The following is an 8,487-nucleotide window of genomic DNA, read 5'->3' as shown; positions in this document are numbered from 1 at the left end:
GATAGATAGATAGATAGATAGATAGATAGATAGATAGATAGATAGATAGATGGCACAGAGTGAATTGAAGATAAAGGGGTGATATCTAAAAAATAAAATTAAGGGGTGAGAGGATTATATTGGGAGAAGGACAAATGGAGAAGTAGAATGGGGTAAATTATCTCACATAAAACAGACAAGAAAAAGCTTTTACAGTGGAGGGGAAGTGGGGGAAGGTGAGAGGGAATGAGTGAATCTTACTCTCATCTGATTTGGCTTAAGGAAGGAATAATACACGTGTTACATGTTTTTATATGCAACTGGGAAATAAGTTATACAGGCAATGAGGTATAGAAATCTATTCTACCCTATAGGAAAAGAGAAGGGGTAAGGGGATAAGAGAAAGGGGAGGTGATAGAAGGGAAGGCAGATTAGGGGAGAGTGCATTCAGAATGCAAGCTGTCTTGGAGTAGGGGGAGGGGCAAAATGGGGAGAAAATTTGGAGCTCAAAATCTTGTTGAAATGAATGTTGAAAACTAAAATTAACTAAATAATAATTTTAAAAACTTTATATACATTTAAAAAATGACCAACTGGATCCACTTGTTCCCCAAGTCTCATATTTTTACCAAACACACAACATTGGTCTCTGGTCATAGTTTATGTATGGCAGTCATTCACTGTGAAGTGCCAATTCTATTGGTTTCTTTCTTGCAGCAGGTCAGTGATTGAACTCCTACATGACATACATGGAGATCAACACATAGGTGAACAAATTCATTTTTGCAGAATTAATAAATGCCCCAGAGACCCAGATCTTCCTCTTCATATCATTTACCATTGTCTACCTCATCATCATGGTAGGGAACCTGTAAATAGTAGTCTTGATCTTATGAGACTCTCATTTCCACACTTCAATGTACTCAGTAGCCTTTCTCTGGCAGATTTTGGTTACTCCTCATCTATTATCACTAAAGTCATGGCTGAGTTCTTTACAGGGGACAAAGTCGTCTGCTATAATGAATGTGTTATACAAATGTATTTCTTCATAGCCTTTGCCATTGTTGAAAATTGTCTTTTGGCTTCCATGGCCTATGATCATCACCTGGTTATGTGTAAGTCCTTACATTAACCACGACCATGATATCAAGTGTGTACACTGCCATGGTCTTTGTATTATTTGTATACGGTCTTCTGAATTCTTCTATCCACACTAGTTGTATTTTCTGCCTCTCTTTCTCTACTTGCAATGTGGTCCATAACTTTTTCTATGATTTTCCCTTACTCCTGATTCTCTCTTGTTTGTGTATATGTATCTGTATACATAAATACATATATGACTATATATGTATGTATATACACATACTCATACACATGTGTGTACTAGTTTTTTTCATAGAAAAATTGAGTGTCATTTATGCACTCTTGGTCATCTTAACTACCTACCTTTTCATCTTCATCACTATTCTAAAGATCTACTCAATTGAGGGATGACAGAAAGCCTTCTCCACTTGTTCTTTCCAGCTTTTTGCAGTGTTGGTATTCTATGGAACAATAATTTTCATGTACTTCCAACTCAGTTCTAATCATACCATAGACATGGACAGAATCTCATCTGTTTTCTACACTGTGTTCATTCCCATATTGAACCCCCAATCTATTGCCTGAAGAACAAAGAGATCAAAAGTACTTTTTGGAAAGCTTCTGAAAGAAAATATTCATTTAGCTTCTCCTTTTGATTAGAATTAAAGCACAAACTGAACCTTCTTTCTTTGAGATCTAGACCTATACACAAGCCAAAAGACCTAACTTGCAAAGATCAGACCAGGAGGACAGGGAATAGATGTCTCCCTGCATTCCATCACTTTGGAAGCATTTAAAACTTTCAGAACCCCATATTAAGCTGCAAAAGCATCAGAAGGACACAAAAGGACAGAAGCTCAAGCCACAAATCTACCCACCCCCCAAAAAATTAATAGACTCTAATACTAACAAAGTCCAAATCAAGGAGACTGGAAGAATGAGCAAAAAAAAAAAAAAAAGAACCAACTAAAGAGCTAGTATGAACACAGGGAAACTCAAGGCTTAAACACAGAAAGTAATGACTTTGAAAATTATCTACAAAGCATCAAGTAAAGTATCAGAGAAAGATGCAGACTGGACACAAGGCCAAAAATTTCCTGGAAGAATAAAGAAGGAGCTAAAATTATTTTAAAAACTAATTCAGAGCAATAGAAGAAAGAATAAGGAAAGAGACAAGAGCTAAGGAAAGAAAGATAATGAAAAGTTATAGAACTCTAATGAATGAAGTGAAGCAATTATTCCTTCAAGACTGAGGGTGAAATATACCTTTCAACTCTTAAAAGAGGAGGTAAATGAGACATATTTTCAAACATGGTCAAGGTCAGTTTCTTTTGTTTGACTATGCTTATCTGTTACAAAGAAGTGTCTATTGGGCTGAAGAAGGGGGTGAATTACGGGCAGTGACAGATGCAAAAAAATTAATAAATCTCTAAGTACACAAGAGAAAGCAAAGAGGCAGAAGAAACAATAAAAGAATACGACAGAAGCTCAGGTTCATATGTAACATTCCTTTCATTTGTTTGTGTGTGTGTGTGTTTGAACATTTCTGTTTGTTGATAATTAAGTTCATAATAAAATGTTTAAATTATAAGATAAATTTGACATGTTATCTATTTCCATAAGTTGCCATCAATTTTATCTAATATGATGAATATTTATTAATCAACTATCATGAATGTGATAGTATGCTACTCACTTGAAATATGCAGAAATGAAAACACTGTGTTAAAATATTTAAAAATACAAGGACCAAAGATATAGTCCTAACCACTGAACTAGATAAAAGTTTACAATAAGCCCTTAATGACTGCCTCTTGGGTTGGGCAATTCAACCAGTTTTAGGATCAGCTAATTTTGCTTTTGTCTATGCTATAATTCTCCATCTCGTCCAAAGGATGGGCACCAGGTAATTCACTTTATGCTTAACAAAAATCAAGGCAAACCACAATATTGGAACTATTCTTATAATATACCAATCTAGTATATATTTAGGTGTATATAACTTTCAGGAAGAAATGCACTACTCAGAGTGGTGTGAGAATAAAGTTGAAGTTTGGGATTCAGTCAGCAGAATCAGGCTGGGAATACATGGAAAAATAATAACAGTATTTTTAATAATTAATACAGTAACAACATTTCATATTTCATGAGGTCCTTTCCTCACAATTGTCCTATGATTAGGTCATGAAATCCCCATTTTACAGAAGAGGAAACTGTAGCTCGGGGAAGTTAAGTGATTTGTCTAAGGTTACATAGATAATTAATCAGAGCTGTGACTCTGACCACACCTCAAAGTCTAGTTGTCTTTATCTTATCCCAAATTTTTTTTCGTTCACATCCAGTGTCATATATGATCTTCAAAACAACCCTTTGAATTAAGTATGACAGACATTATTATGCCCATTTTACATCTGAGTTAACTGAGGCTTACAGCAAGTCAGCAACTTGTCCAAGGTCATATTACCAGGAGGCAGTAGAGCCAGAGGTAGAATACAGATCTTGTTATTGCCAAATCAAGGGCTGTTTTGATTTCACTTCACTAACAGTCAGCCAAAAGGGACCAAGACACACTCAAGAAAATTATCTCCCTAGTCAATCAGGATTTAATTTCTGGAGTCATAACAAATTTTAATGGCTTATTTTGTTTACAGATGATAGCAGACTTTCCAGGTATCTCCAAGGGCACATGGTCTCCTAAAAGTCATTGTGTTTTCAGATTAGCATTAAGTCCCTCCCTGATAGCCACCTCTAATCACTCAAATGCAAATGAGGTTTTATGATGGTTCACTGAAGTGAAATCAACATGGATCAGGAGTCATCTGAGTCTTCACACATTCATCTGACTTGTATCATTCATCTTGTGACTGAGTAGAAGGTTCCTAAGTTTACTGCCATCAATATAGCAGCAGTAGCCAGAGATGACCTTTCCTGATCTAGGCACCTTTGAACACTTGGCACCAGGTTCAAGGGAACAGTTTCTCTGACAGTATCACTTGTTTCCTAGACTTGGGACTTTAACCCCAAGCCTGTGAAAGTGCTTGACACCCCTTTGGAGTCTCATCAACATTTCTTGATGACTCAGGTAGGTCCTGTGAAATCCAGTTCAAGAATGCAGTACTTATCATAGTGTGGCAGTCAGCATGCTGTACTACATAGATTGGTAGTGGACTTGGGATCACTATGACCTAGGTTCAAATCCCTAAATCTATTTGACTTTGGGCAAATCACTTAACCCTTCTCAGTTTCAGTTTCCTCTATGGAGATAGCACCTACCCCACAGGGCTATCACGAGTACAAAATAAGAAAATATCTTTCAAGTGCCTTGCAAACCTTAAAGTGGTGGGTAAATGTTAGCTAGTATTACCAATACCCACATCTCATGATTTTGAAGACCTTCCCCATGCTGGTTTCCTTTCTCTCAATATGGATCAGTAATCCCCAACCTTTAATCTATAGACAGACCCATCGATAGATTTCAAGGGAAGCTATGAACTTGGAATAATGAAAAATACATCTTTATTTTGATGAATTTTTTGTTTCCTTCTTAACTTTTCTATTATATTTTATGAATTTAAAATCCTTATTCTAAGGGTTCACCAGAATGCTTTAAATGTTCTATGACACACACAAAAAAGTTTTAAAACACCTTGCTAAAGCTTATTCACCTCCTTCCTAACATATGAAACTCAGAACTAAACAAATTCTCTAGATAGCAATTAAAGGGAGACCAACTTCTCCTAATTCCCAGATTCTTTGCCTCACTAAAAGTGGTCTATGGGTGCATGGAATTCCTTTGATAAGCATTGTGATTGCAATCCACTAAAATGATTGGACCCTTTCCAGACAAACTTCTGTCTCCCTAGTTTTGAACTTCAAAGTTTATTTTTTAATTCATGTGTTAGACTTTCCAATGTTCTAGCCTGTCAGATTTTTTTAACAAGAGTACTGTAATTCATTGAGTTAATTATGATCATGAACTTGGTGCCATTGCAATTCTACTAAGTAATTATTCCTCTACCCAAGGCATCAATGAAATTCTTAAAAACACAGGGTCAAATATGGATCATTGGCTAACTCCACTGGGGATCTCCTGTGTTTCTATCACATCATCATTGACTACTTTGGGAATCCTACCATTCAAACATTTCTGACTCCTCCAAATTCCACAATTACCTCATCCGCATCTCTGCATCTTTTCCCAAGAATAGCAAAAGATTTTTTTTTCAAATCTAGTTAAATACTATATGCAGCATTCCTCCAACACTTCTGTTCACTAACCCTGCCAAATAAAAAGGAAATTCAGTTAATCATTTTACAGCCTTGTGATGACCACTTTATTTTCTAGATATTTACTAATGATCTCTTTAATAATATGATCTAAAATATGCCTCTAATAAAAGTGGATTTGGTATTCTATATTCTGGATTGACTTCCCTTGTTTGAAAATAGAGATATTTGCTTCCTAAAATCCTTCAATACTTCTTTCTTTCCTGTTTTCCATGGTCTTTCAAAGATCACTAATAGATATATGCTTAAAAATCCAAGTCTTTGAGCTGATTAAACTTTACAATTTCAATAAGAAACAATGAGTTTTGCAAACAATCTTCAGAGAGACTTTCAGGCATGAAAGAATTTCAGTTATAACCTGGAATTAATCAACATTCATAAGAAATCACAGAGTAGAATAGGATTTTTTTAACTCTAAATAACATAGTCTTTAAAGCTGAGATTAATGATCAATTATACAAATTGGATCTTCGACAGAAATCAACAAGTAAACAATAGGGAGCAGAACATTTTAATTGCAAACACTCCAAAATGAGAGAAACATAAAAAGGAAATAGGTGCCAATATCAAGAAAAGACTAAGTAGGAAGAGGGATCTGTGATGGGATTGATATAGGTAACCCATGAATAAGGACATTCTCTCTACCAATGAAGTTGGCACCTTCTCTAAGGCATATAGTCTTAGAGAGTTGCCTAGAATACTCAGAGGTTAAGTTACCTGCCCAGGATCACATAGGCAGTATGTGTCAGAGACAGGACTTGGGCCTAAGTCTTCCTGGCTCAGAAGCCAACTCTCTATCCCACTAAGAGGATACTCTCACATTTATAGGCTATCAAAAATCAAAAGGAAAATTATACTGGGAGGGAAAGACAAAAAGAAATAGATATACCATCAAAGAACAAAAAGGACATAAAGATATAAAGCTAATTTACAGAATCAGAAGGGAAGAATCAGAGCTGAGCTAACACTGTCGATTAAATGTGCCCTCTATAAGTTGATCAATATCTTTTGTTGGAGTGATAAGACAGTGAGCAGTCACATGTGTGGTGAGAGAGAAGAGAGGCATAATGGAGCTTCAAGTAATAATAATGATAATCACTACCAGTGTTTCCATAGTGCCATAAGGTTTAGAAATCATTTTACAAATATTATTTCATTTGATCCTCACAACAACCCTGTGAGATTGGTGCTATTATTATCCCCATTTTATAAGGGAGGAACCTGAGACTGAGAGCTGTTGAGTCACTGTTCCACTTAAGTTACTGTCACACACTTGGTGTCTGAGGCAGGATTTGAACTAATATCTTATTGACTCTGGTCCAGTGCTCCATCTAGTACACCACATGGATTTCTGAGATAAATCTCAACAATTTAGAGAGAAGTTAAGGTTTCCAAATATCTGTATTGTTTTCTTTAGATTCTCAAAGAGTGTGGGCTGTGGGAGAATAGTTTAAAAGTAATGGGGCATAGACACTAACATGGGGGGAAGGGTTAAAAGGAAAATCTTGCACTTAAAGATGAAGTGAAGGAGAGTCATTAAAGCCCATTTCACAATGTTGGAGGAGGCATATATTTAAAATAAGAGACAAGGTCTTATATTTTGCTTTGTCTGGGGCATCGCTGGGAATTTAATAAACTCCATTATATGAAAAGAAATGGATATCCTTCTATAAACCCCATGAGATAGGATGTGAATTCCCCAGAGCAGCCAGCACCCAGATTGGTGATGGGAGGATAGAGAATAAGAGACTGAATAACCAAGCCTTTGGAATGTTAAATCCTCAGACCTGATGACTCAGAACTCAGAGAAATTTCTATCACATGATACTTCCTCCACTTGAGATTGCTTCCTTTATGAAATGATAACTCTAAGCATGATGCATAGCAGAAAAAAAATGCAGTAGGTGATAATACCTACAAATGAAATAACACAAATCAAGGGAGAGGAGGGAGTTTAAATCTGGTATTCTGAAATCTCTACCTTCAGGAAGGACATACAATAAAGAGGACCAAGTAAGGCTGTAAATAGCCCAGGAATTGGAGAATGGGATTCAAGAAAAAGGATAAAGCGCTGCAGAAAGAAATAAGGAAGAAGGACAAAGTCATGGAAGGTTTACAGGAAGAGAAGATCACAAAATAATATTACTTAAATGAAGAGGTTAAGACGATGAGAATGGTAAAAGATTGTAAAAAACATGCTTAGCTGCATAGGGGAAAAGAAGGGTCAAAAGTGTAGGGGGAAATAAGTCAAAAAATGAAATATAAAGACATATTAACATCTTAAATAAATTTAAGAAACTTGAGATAAAACAGAGAAAGAGGAGGGAGGGATGGAGGAAGGAAGAAAAAGAAGAGAAAAAGGACAGAGGGAGGAAGGAAGGAAAGAAGGAAGGAAGGAAGAAAAAAGAGAAAGAAAGAAAGAAAGAGAGAGAGAGAAAGAAAGAAAGAAGGGAGAGTAAGAGGGAGGGAGGGTCAAAAATTTTCATAGCAGTACTATTTCTTCTGGTAACCAAGAATTTAAAAAATAAAAGTATGTGTCTATTGATTACGAACATGAATGAATTTTGGTATGTGAATAAAATGGAATAGAAATGTATCATAAGAAATTATGAACGTGAAGAATTTGGAAAAATTAATAGATGCAGAGAGAAATAAGAATGAGCAAAATAATATACATAATCAAAATGTAGAAAAAAATGAAATAAAATGAATGATAAATAATTAAAATAACAAATATTAGCTCTAGAGAAGATCTGAGGAAAAAATCACTACCTTCAAAATAGAGATGAGGGACATTAGGTATGGCTCTATATTATTAGATATCATACATACATTGATAGGCTTTGTTTTTATTTGTCTTTTAAAATCGTTGTTCCAAGAGAAGGTTCATGGAGGTAGGGTGAGTTGGATAAGAATTGAATGTGATATAAAAGTTAATTTTTCAAGTGTGTCTGACTCTTCATGAACTCATTTGGGGTTTTCTTGGAGAAGATAATGGATTGGTTTTCTATTTCTTTCTCCAGCTCATTCTACAGATGAGCTACACAGCTAGTCACTGCCTGAGACCAGATTTGAACTCAGGAAGAGGAGTCTTCCTGACTCCAGGCCTAGCACTGCCCCAGTTAGCTGCCCTGTGAT

The sequence above is a fragment of the Vombatus ursinus genome, unplaced genomic scaffold (genome assembly GCF_900497805.2).
Source record: "Vombatus ursinus unplaced genomic scaffold, bare-nosed wombat genome assembly UNPS02014177.1, whole genome shotgun sequence".
Lineage (NCBI taxonomy): Eukaryota > Metazoa > Chordata > Mammalia > Diprotodontia > Vombatidae > Vombatus > Vombatus ursinus.
Note: the sequence above shows the minus strand (reverse complement) of the source record.